This window comes from Lycium ferocissimum, chromosome 7 (genome assembly GCF_029784015.1).
Source record: "Lycium ferocissimum isolate CSIRO_LF1 chromosome 7, AGI_CSIRO_Lferr_CH_V1, whole genome shotgun sequence".
Taxonomy (NCBI): domain Eukaryota; kingdom Viridiplantae; phylum Streptophyta; class Magnoliopsida; order Solanales; family Solanaceae; genus Lycium; species Lycium ferocissimum.
Window position 1 is genome coordinate 14,730,654 of NC_081348.1, and position 11,579 is coordinate 14,742,232.

Here is an 11,579-nt window from a genome sequence, read left to right on the forward strand (position 1 = left end):
GCTCTCACTCGCCTTACCGCCGACCGCTTCCCCGATCTTTTCCTTCGCGGGAGTATCTTCGAAGAAGTTTCACACGAAATGTCGACAAAGTCAATCGGCCAGAAGAGGGACCGGTGAAAGTATTTCTTCCGCACCTGAGTGTGGGGCAGGAACCAACGGGCCTTCGCCGATAGAAGGAATGGGCTGAACGGAGGCCGCCTCCTCCGAAATTGGGGCCACAGAAGGGACCGGGCCGACCCTCCGAATGACGATGTCGGGCTCGGCCTCCCTCCTCGATGACCGGCAACACTCCGTGCTTTCTTCCTTTTGTTGTCGGCGCTTCTCGGAAGTCCTCTTTTCTTTTGGCGGCATCGTCAAGGACACGGGGAAGAACCCGCCGTGTCGAACCCGGATGACGGTGCGGGACAAAAGCGGTTCCCGGTTCGGGCCTCGAGGCCACCGAACCCTCCGGGGCAAACCCGAAAGGCAAAAGAATGACGAGATAGTGAATTCAAAGGCCACGGCGATGTGGAGCACACGGTACACGTAATGGAATAAACATATTACCGTGGTTTTGCGCCACCCACCGGCCACGAGACAGGTGGGCCCATGTCCGATTCTCGTAGGGAGTCTTTGGCGGAGGAGCGCAGTAACCCATTCGCTCAGATCGCGAATGACGGGAGGTACGTATCCGTTGGCTGAGTAAAGGAAAAGAGAAGGCAATGAGTCGACAAGATCAAAGAATGAATAAAAAACAACTAAATGCATAAGAACGATTGCCCGAATTCGAGCTTACGCTTATTGTTCCATTCCTCAGGAAAAGGGCATGAAGCCGGGGATAGAGGGATGATGTCCTCGGTTTTCACTCTGGACGTACCTCTCTAGCGCCCTTATCCTGGTCTTCGTCCATCTTCGAGAAGAACGGATTCCGTGCTAAACGACAAGTTTAATCCACGCCGCCTCGGAAGATCCTGGGGAATCTGGGCGTGCAAGTGGCTCGGCGAAAATTCCTTCTCGCCGTTATTGGCGAGTAACGGAGGCGGGCAACGACCTCCGGCGATCGGGCCGATCCGCCGCCGAGTCACCCAGAGGTCCGATATATCGAGGATGACCGGATCCCTGAGGGTCGGTTTTGAGGGTAAAAGGATAAGTGTACACATACAAAAAATCCCTCTCGGTAGTCGATATGAATTCGTCGGGTCGCACGAAACCCTCACCGGTGGGTGTCCCACCCGCTAGTCGGCCCGGACCACGTCGAGCTTCTCCTCGGTGATCGATGAAGGATATCGATTCACGTCGTATCCCCTGTCCGAAACCGAGGAAGGCTTATCGACCTCAAGGTCTTTGTTAAAGTTGAATTTGGCCGGAATAATGTCCGAAACCACGAGCTCGATTTTAGCCGGGGACGCGGGACCGGATCCCGGGGGTGACATCGAAGGAACTCCGTGGGAAGTGGACTCGGACATCTCCAAAGTATGAAAGGAGAAGGGTTTAAAAGTGAAAGGGGAAGCGAAGGAACTGGTAATTCAGGGATGACAAAAACAAGACAATACCGACCAAAACGATTGGCGAAATCAACCCTTTTGCGTTAATTTCGAGTTAATGAGCCAAACGGAAGTCGGATACGGCGAGATAGCAATTTTTGGGAATGTGAAGGAATGTAGAGAAGGGAGGTCAAGAGAAGCGAATGTGAAAATGGTAAATGAATAGGTAATGGGCCTTATATAGGCGAAGAAGGGAACGGTTACCGAGGGTGACCAATCGAATAGCGCCGCGTGTCCCCATCATTAATGAGGCGACTTAACATGACGTGCAAAGGCGGTTGGCGAGGCATTACGTAGTCATTCAAAATGTGAGGGGATAAGAACGAAGTGGCCGAGTCACCGGTTTCTAAGGTTATTCACTCCCCGTTACCCCGATGGATCGGCATAACGAGGAGTGAGGGCTATCTCGTATACGGTCGATACGGATATAACGTAAGCGATGAAATGAGGACCGAGGGAAAGAGAGGAACGTGCCCGATGACATTCGAACTGAACCGGAGGGGCGCCTAGAGCCGGAAGCCGAGCAAGGAGACCATTTGGTCCGGATAGCGGCTGATCCGCATGGCCGTTGTTCCGGTTCAGCGCTTGGTCCGCATAGCCGTTGTTCGGTGTAGCCGTTGGTCCGTGTGGTCGTTGGTCCTGGCAACTGCCGTTGCACGTGAGCCACGCGTCGCAGCTGGCGTCTCGCCAGTGGGCGCCCACCAACCATGCGTGTGTCGACGGCGCCGTCGCCTAATCCCACCAAATCCGTTCGGAATTCGTCCTTGTTATTATTATTTTATTTAGTCCACATTGTACGAAGCCCATGGGAAGATTATAAATATGGGGCACCCCTCCTTTGGGGGGGGTTGGCTCCCTTTACCTTTCAAGAACATTTACGAGAAGAATCTCACATATTTATTCTCCCTCTCATTCATTCGGCCAAGGCCATTTTTTTTAGAATTATTGCTAATAATATAATTCATTGCTCATAACGTTTACATCTTTGGTCGCTTTAGCGGTGAGCCTTCAAATCTATATTTTCTTTATCTTACATACGTCAAGAACAAAGCACATATCCTATACCCATTCACAAATTCAATTGGTTATCCGATATCGGGGTAAACAATTTTAAGCAAGGAAAGTGACTACTATAAGAATTTTATTTGCATTGTAATTAGTATATACGGTAACTTAAATAATTTTACCTTATAGGTTGTGATCATCATAATATATATGTTGAAATAAGTAGCTTGATCACGTAACCAAATAGAGCAAGCAGATTTGAATCATTTTGTACTTTCTGTTTCGCGCGAATTTGGAATAGTACTAAACTACTACTACTGGCCAAGAAACTTATGAAGTTAATTAAATGAGTTGTAATTGAATTGATTTTTACTTCTATTAGTTGCATCTACTGTATTTATTATTTGCTATAATATCATGTGAATGTTTGTACTTGTGACAGGATAAGATGAACTTAACTTGGAGTAATCTGGAGGATGTCAATCACAAAGATGAAGCGCTACCTCGAATAAATGAGTATAAATATTCCATGAATTTTGTAATTTTTCTTCCCTGTTTCTTCATGTCATTTCTCTGAAGGTGAAAATCATTTACACTAATCAATTATGCTTTAGACATCAAACTCCCCCACTTAACTTTGAATAATAGATATTATCCCCCCTTTGTCTTAATTGACTTTTTTAAATGCCTATTTTACCCTTACATTATCATTGTTTGTCATTTTTTTTTTAACTTCTTTTAAATCATGATATTTTTTTATTTTTTTAATTCATGTAGCAAATTTTTTTATAAAAGATAAATCCTTTCTCATGAAGAAAAAAGTGAGAAATACTAATTGATTATATAAGTTAATGATGTTCTATAACAAAATAAATTAATAGAATAAACAAAAAATTAACTTTATTAAAAATAATCAAAACTTTAATATTTATTTATACAAGTGAAAAAGTGCAGGTCATAATAACTTTATAAATATATTTCTATGCAGGTAATGCAAAAACAATTAAAAAATAGAAGCAAATTTTTTAAGAATGGTTTATTTATACTGTAAATGAATTTTACTATAATTTAAGAAATATTCCATTAGTGACAATGACTTGTTTATTTATATAAAAAATATTAGATTACAAGAGAGAAGTGAAACTTAAATATACACATATGCATGTACGTACATATATATATATATATATATATATATATATATATATATAATGTTGAAATAACAATCATAAAAAATAGCATTAGATTTTGTCACAAATTCATAAAAATATTATTCTACTTATAATGTTAATGAATTTAAATAAGAATCTATAAATATCTAGACTTAAAATATAAATATTATATATAATATAAAAATGTATTATATAAATGGAGGACTGAAAAAAACAAGGATGATTCGATAAAGAGGGGAGAATGTCTACTGTTTAAAGTTGAGAGGGAGTTTGATTTCACTCTTTCTCCAAATTGCCTGTTTTTCGTCCTGTGTTGGTGTTTTTGTTGTTGTAAATAGCATTCTGCACTGGTTTTTTTTCCTTATTCCCCGTCATTAATTTTCCTTGCATAAATGGTGTAGTATTTGAATCAATAAAATATTACTCCGTTAGGAGACTTACGGGTAGGGGTGTATAAAGAAAACATACTAACCGCATAAAATTGATAATCTGAATCAAATCGAGAAAAAAATCCGACTAGTGGTTTGGTTTGACTTAATTTGACATTAAGAAAAAAATCCGATCATAATTGGTTTGGTCTGGTTTGATTTTAGCTAAAAAAGGTCAAAGCAAAACTAAACCGACTCCGCATTATATGTATATAATTTTTAAGTGTATTATATACATAAAAATAATTATTTGTAATGTAATTTATAAATATGTTTTAAGTTTTTTCATAGTTTTTGTTTTTTAGCATATTATTTCAAGCTTGGTCCAATAAGTTTTATAGCCCATAGGTGTTATAATTCAATAAAGTCCAAATCAAAATCAAATCAATGCTAATGCTGACAAAAGAAATTCAATTGTATCATTAGAATGACAATAATGTTTCTTTAGCTTTGCATTGGTTTAGACAGTGAAAATACATAACTTAATATTATTTTTTTACTAGTTAATCAATCCGCGCTTCGCGCGGTGAAACATTTTTTTAATATAAATTTTGGTAACTAAAATAAAAAATAAGTTATTTAAGTCATACTATAATTATATTGCAATTCTAAGCATGTTGGAAAAAGTACAAATAACCAAATTACAAATCAAATGTCTACGAAAAAGGAAATAGCAGATAAATGATAAATCAATATAAATAAGCACTACCTATATTCTTTTTTTGTAGTTTTATAAGACAGTTCTTATCAACGCCATTTCACTTGGAGAAAAAAATTATGCAACACAAATTCTTGCTTTCCTATCTAGTAAAATTACATCATAAACAATATTCATTATTATAAATTATATTGTTTATTAGTATAGTAATTAGAAGTGAGTAGTGATCATATATAGTTAAAGACTTTTAGGGTAGTAATTTTAACGTTGTTCATAAGCATTGCTCCTACTAATTATTACAAGTAATATTTATTAGTAGCTATATTTGGAGACCTTTTGAATTTCTAAAACGGAAAAGGCTCAAATATGCCATCCAACTATCGGAAATGGTTCATTTATCTTCACTCGCCAATAGGTTGGCTCATTTATCTCAAGTATATGAAATGGCTCATTTATGCCATCGAAGCATATGAAATGGGTACCAGTTTATCCACTCATCGATATTTTGACTCATTTATGCCATCGCTCGTTACCAAAATGACTCATCCATGCCATTTTTTATTAATGCGGTTTTATAATACAGGATATGACACGTGGCCTCCAATTAGAGGTCTACATCGTTCAATTAAACACGACCCAATTTTAAATACCAAATTAATAAAAAATCCGACCATACTACCTTACCCCTCACAACCATAATCTAGTTGGAGGCCACGTGTCATATATGATATTGTAAAATCAACTTTAATGAAATATGGCATGGATGAGTCATTTTTATTAACGGGCGATGGCATAAATAATCAATACGTTGATGGTGGCATAAATGGCCATTTCCTATAGTTCGATGGCATAAATAGGCCATTTCCTATAGTTGATAATAAATAACCATATGTGAGTGGCATAAATGATTCCGAAGTTGGATAAATATTTGGCGCTTTTCATTTCTAAAATAAAGTTGACAAAGTAAAAAGAGCAAAAAGCAAAACAAAATAGAAATAACTAAATACACTTGTCATTTTAGATAAGTGTCATGCGGCCTTGTATTTCGTCATTTTTCTTTTGCCCTCTAGTTTCTTAGTCATTTTACTAATTACATTCTTAGCTATTTCCTTACTTAATTCTTTTACCCCAACAGGTTATATATCACAAATTGTAAATTTTTATATGCGAGCATTCCGGTCCCCAATAATTTACTGATTTCAATTAAATCACTATTACATTTTAGTATCCATACTGTTTTTTCATTATTTGACACAGAACATTTATTATATTTTTCAAAATTAAAAAAAAGAAGTTCTTTTCCAACGTTGTTTTCTTTCTCAGGTTCTTTTCAGACACAACTCCTTATTTTTATTTTTTTCTCTAATCCTTTATCTTATTTTAAGAATTCCAAAAGATATTTTCTTGTAGCTTATGGTACCCTTTGTATTAGAAGCTAATGTGGTTCTACACTTTTGCTCTTCAGCAGAAACTTATCACACTCGTGCTTCTATTCATTTAAACAAACACTCATGTATGCTTAGTTGCTTACTGTGATGGCACCATCTTCTTAACTCCAAATTTCTATCATGACTAAAGCCTAAAGTAATGATATACAAATTAATATACAATAATAAATTAAATATACCATATAATCATATATTTAGAACCAGTTGAATCAATGAGTTGTCATAATTTTCTAATTAAACCCTTCATGATTGTTTATGAGATGGGGGAGAATTTTTTTTTCTTCAAATTATCAATTCTATATGCAAAAATGGAGTAAAAACCAACACCCTTCTCTTATTCACAACAAACTATACTACTCATTCATAAACCCTCAACTTCTCTACAATATTTTCGCAGTTTTACTTCAGCAACATAACCGTGAAGATTCTCATCTATAGCAACATTCTTATTGCTTCCATGAAGAATGTCGGAGAAGAAGGGAGAAACAGTGTGTAGCCACCGATGACACTTCTCTTCCAATGGCACGACCCAATCACCAAAAGATATCTAAATTCATTCCAATAGTTATTGTTATACTATTTATTTAGGCCAGGGTTAAATTAGTGCAATATATTGGAGATCTATTTTCTTTATTTTAGGAGTCGCCTTTAATTGATTTTAAGGTGAATTAGGGCACAATTATTAACTAAGGTAAAGCTAACTAGACCTCCGTAATGGTGCTAACTTAATTTTCAATTCTAGGTAAGGGTTCTAATTATCAAAGGGAAGGGATTAGGCATCCTCTAGGATCCGTTAACTACGGTTCAGTAGCCAAACTTAGGTTAATTAATTAAGGTTAAATAAAGCGCCTAAATTTTAAGAAAATGGCTTATAATATTACTAAGGTTTTAAAGAAAAATATAATAACGTTGTTTAAAAATAAGATTAATAAATATGCTAAGACTTTAAATAAAATGCCATTTTTTTACAAAACAAGACTTGCACAAAAAGGGACTTCGAATGTTATTTAAAGCAAACTATAAATATTGCTAAACTTTAAATAATAATGTTATTTTGAAAATGAGACTTGCAAAATAAATGATTCGCATATAAATAGAAGCTTTTAAGAGAAGATCTAGCCAATTTAACTTTAGGATAAAATTACATTATATGAGTATAGTGGTGTAGAAAATCTAGACTTATTTTATAAATAGAATGCAAAAGATGATGAGTTTCCTTTTTTCTTTTTTTACTAATTTATTTAACTATGCTCGGCTAAAGATATGTATAATAGGATGAATCTTGAAAACAATGTTTATAAAATATATACTTAAGTTTATATTTGCGTATTAGTGACGTTTTGAAATGTATATGATAGTAAGAATAAAATATGATTCCTTTTACTTAAAATATATAGTCATGCTATTTTGCAAATCAATTATTCCAAATAAAATAAATATTAGATATTACCAATAGTTTTCACATGAAAAGAAGAGAATAAAACTCAAGGAATTAAAATTTTTTAGTCTTCCTTAACCTAACTACCCACTACTGAAATTAAACCTACTAATTAATTAGGATTTATCTAAACTGAGGAAAAAAAAAAAGTTAGTTACATAATTAAATGCATAAAATAAATAGAAGAGTAGATAATTTAAATGGGCTCAGCCCATTTTAAAAACATTGCAATCGGGGCTTTGTTGGCTTTAGGCTGACAATAATAATTTATATCTTTTGCGGACTATTCTTCTTTGTTATGGGCCTTGGCCCAGATTTTGCACAGCTGATGGGGCTGACTCGATAAAAGTGTTTCGTTGGGCTTTAGCCCGGCATCGAATGCGGGAGGGCAGTCACTCGGACTTGTGCGCGGTGGTCATACATAAAAATGAAAAGGAAAAGGATTAGTATATAATCAAGGAATAAGGTCAAACATACAAAAATGTAAACTCCAAGTAGATCAGTAGGTTGTGTATATACCATGTATATTTAATTTTAAACCTACTTTTTAAGCTTAAGCTTATTTTTGATTCCTTAATCTTCTTCTATACTTAGGAAAAGACAAAAGAGAGTTCAGGCTACTTGGAAAGTGTTTTAGTCATGAGAATAGCCAAGTATGAACATGTTGTATTCTAAACTACCATAAAGTGGAAGTAACATTTTTATCCATCAAGTCCACAGCATTAAGAAGCAGCAAGGTAGAATAAAACATAAGATACAAAGTAAGGAACAAAACTACACACATGCAGTACTATCTTTGCAACCAAACCCTAGTATTTCATTTCAACTTGGAACTTTTACACAGTATTCCCTTTTTCCACTTATTAAAACCTCAGAGGGTCCCATAGGAGTGTGATTTAACAAAAAGGAACCCCAGCAGCGCAGGATCAGTAGTACTAGGCTAAGTGGATGAACTCAAAAGCCTTTTCTATTCTTTCCCTAGCCCCAGGTAAGTCACTTCTTGCCTTATTACATCCAAGTGACAACCTCTTAAGCTTCATCTATACGTGTATGATCATGAATATACATGGATTTGGCATTGTTTGACTCGGACAGGATGACCATTTGCAAACATTGAACTACTATGATAGATCAAGTCAATTAGTCTATTAAAAAAAAAAAAGCACATCAGTATTGCAAGTATTCCAAATAGAACAGACCTTGAACCATCTAAACACATATTTGAACAACTAATGCACTTGTTTAAAGGAGTTGCTCATCATTTTGGTTGAAAAGTGTAACAGATAAGGTATGCATTCTCTTCTTAGTCTAACCTAAACCTTCCAAATTAAATTAATGTTAACATGCTTGGAATTAGTTGTCATGCTTGAATCTCAGACTCAGAACAGTTCCAAATTTATTATCAGTATACTAACATATGCTATGAGCTAAAATTGGCACAGGAATCATGAGTCATGAATCAGATTTTGTTCACATAGTAAGAAGGTAAATGGCACAAGTTCACAAACCAATCATATATTACCCAAGCTATCAAACCAACAAGCCAGCATTTCTAGATCAATAGCCAACATGTGCATGACTTGAGTAACAATTGCATTAAAGCAAGTATAGCATAATCATATTAATATTCTAACAGGTGACAGCTAGACCAAATAAAACATAAAGAAAGCATTTTGAACCCACTAATGGCTTGGGACTGTCCTGACAAACATGTGGTGAACAGTAGCTAAACATAAACTAAACATGCTTATAATCATCTTGGCAAGCACATCATTAACCATAAACTAAACTATATCAAAGCTTTACAGTAGACTAATGATATGGATCGGTTACTTATTGGACAGAGACTAAGTTAAGTTACAGACTTGTTAGTATTTAACCCATTCTTGCATATATTCAACTAAACATGAGTTAACTAAACCCAAACTACACTAAAGGACTATTAATCTGCCACATGCTTAATCACCAATCAAGCTACTCAGAAATAATCTTAAACAAACAAGACCTTACTAGCCATTAAGAGAAATCACACAGCAGTTAAACTAAACCGAAGCATACTAACAATTATTAGATAGAAGCACATAATTAAACACTCAAACAAACTAAACAAGGCTTATAGGCATGCTAACTAAACTGGATTAACTCACACAACCACTAAACATAAAATATCTAAACAATTAATGCTAAATTAAGCTACTTAGACTAAACTAAACATGAATATTAACAATCACATACTAATCCACAAACATATAACAACAAACACAAAAATACTAAAAATAAATAAAAGGAAGAAGGTTTACTTGATCGGACGTATATGCTAGAACACACTCATATTTTAGGGAAAAGTGAAACCAATGCAAATACATTAAGGTGAGATTACTCATCAAAGCTCAACACTTAAAGATAGGACATATTTTTTCAAAAGAGAAAGAAGAATAATTTACTCATCACTCCGGCTATTAGTTCTAAAACAGAAACAAGAAGGCATTTACTCATTCAAAACATGACTCTTGATCCAATTCAGCATTTTATCAAACAATCCATGGCATCTCTGGAAATTTGCAGTATAACATCCTTTTCAGGAAAAACAGATACGGAACCAACAGGGCATAAATTACCTTTCTCTAAGCTAACATAGGAACTCATTATCTGGGCCAAATTTAGCTACCAAAATTTGTCTATAGTGATGTTTATGCCTTCAAACCTCCAACTCGGTTTAAATAGGATTTCAACAGTTCATAGGACCATACAGAAGAACATTTTAAATTAAAACAAGAAATTTCTCATGCTTTTAGATGATCAGTGCGGCAGAGACCTTAAACCATATTTCTAAGCAAAATACTGGGTATACTAAATAAGCACCAACCATTATCGAAAGACAAATATAACTTCCTATTTTACAACATCGAACATGACTTCCTATTTTTACGACATCGAGCAAACAAATCTTAACACAGCCCCAACTTGAAATTAAAACACTTTAAACATACAAACAAAGGATCCAAATGCGCATCGAAAATCAAAACGAACTAAAAAAAATGGAAGGAAGAGATTGCACTGACCTTCTTCTGATGCAGTGAACTGAATGCGGGGGACTTTGATCTATGCTCGAACACAACGAACGCGGGTCTGCTTGGATTAACTAAGCTTCAGACCCAAGAAATGAAATTAGAGTAATTTTTCGGCTATATTTTGCTCTCTTTTTTTTGTGAGGCTGTATATATTTTCTTAGAAATCAGATTGCCGTTCAAAAAAAAAAAAACCCTTTTTTCTCTCTTTTTTTGGATCTGATTTCCTCGCCGTTTTCCCCTCCTAAAAAATGGTCTCAAACTTCGTATTTATAGCCTCAAATTAGGGGTTTTAAGGTCGAAATTTTGGGCGGGATTTTTGAAAGTAGGGATTGTAAACGTTAGAGAATGGCCAAATCTCATAGTGATTTTTCGCAGATATCTGAAAAAGTATTCGTTTTTCGTTGACTCCATTAAAGAGGAGAGAAGAGGGGGAACTGTCATCTTTACTCGAAAATGGAAAGCCACAATCTGCCATGGCTGATGGCTTTTGGCGTGTTGCTTGAAAAGAAAAGGAAATAGACAAGGACGTCGGAGTGTATGCTTGCGGAAATGGGTTGTCCTCTTGCCAGTACACACACCCAGACCTGAAGCATTTCACGAAAATGGAGGGGCAAGCACCTGCCATTGATGCTCAGTACTGGAGCTTTTCTGTAAGAGGAAAGGAAGGGAAAGGGACATCTATTGAATGAGTCGAAATTAGGTTTAGGAGCAAGGGTTATGGGCTGCTGATGAGTCTGTTATTGGGTCTAAAAAAATGGGCTGGTCCCCTTTAATTTCGTGGGCTTCAAATAATGAATTAACATCCTTTGATAAATTACATATTAATAAGTGCTTAA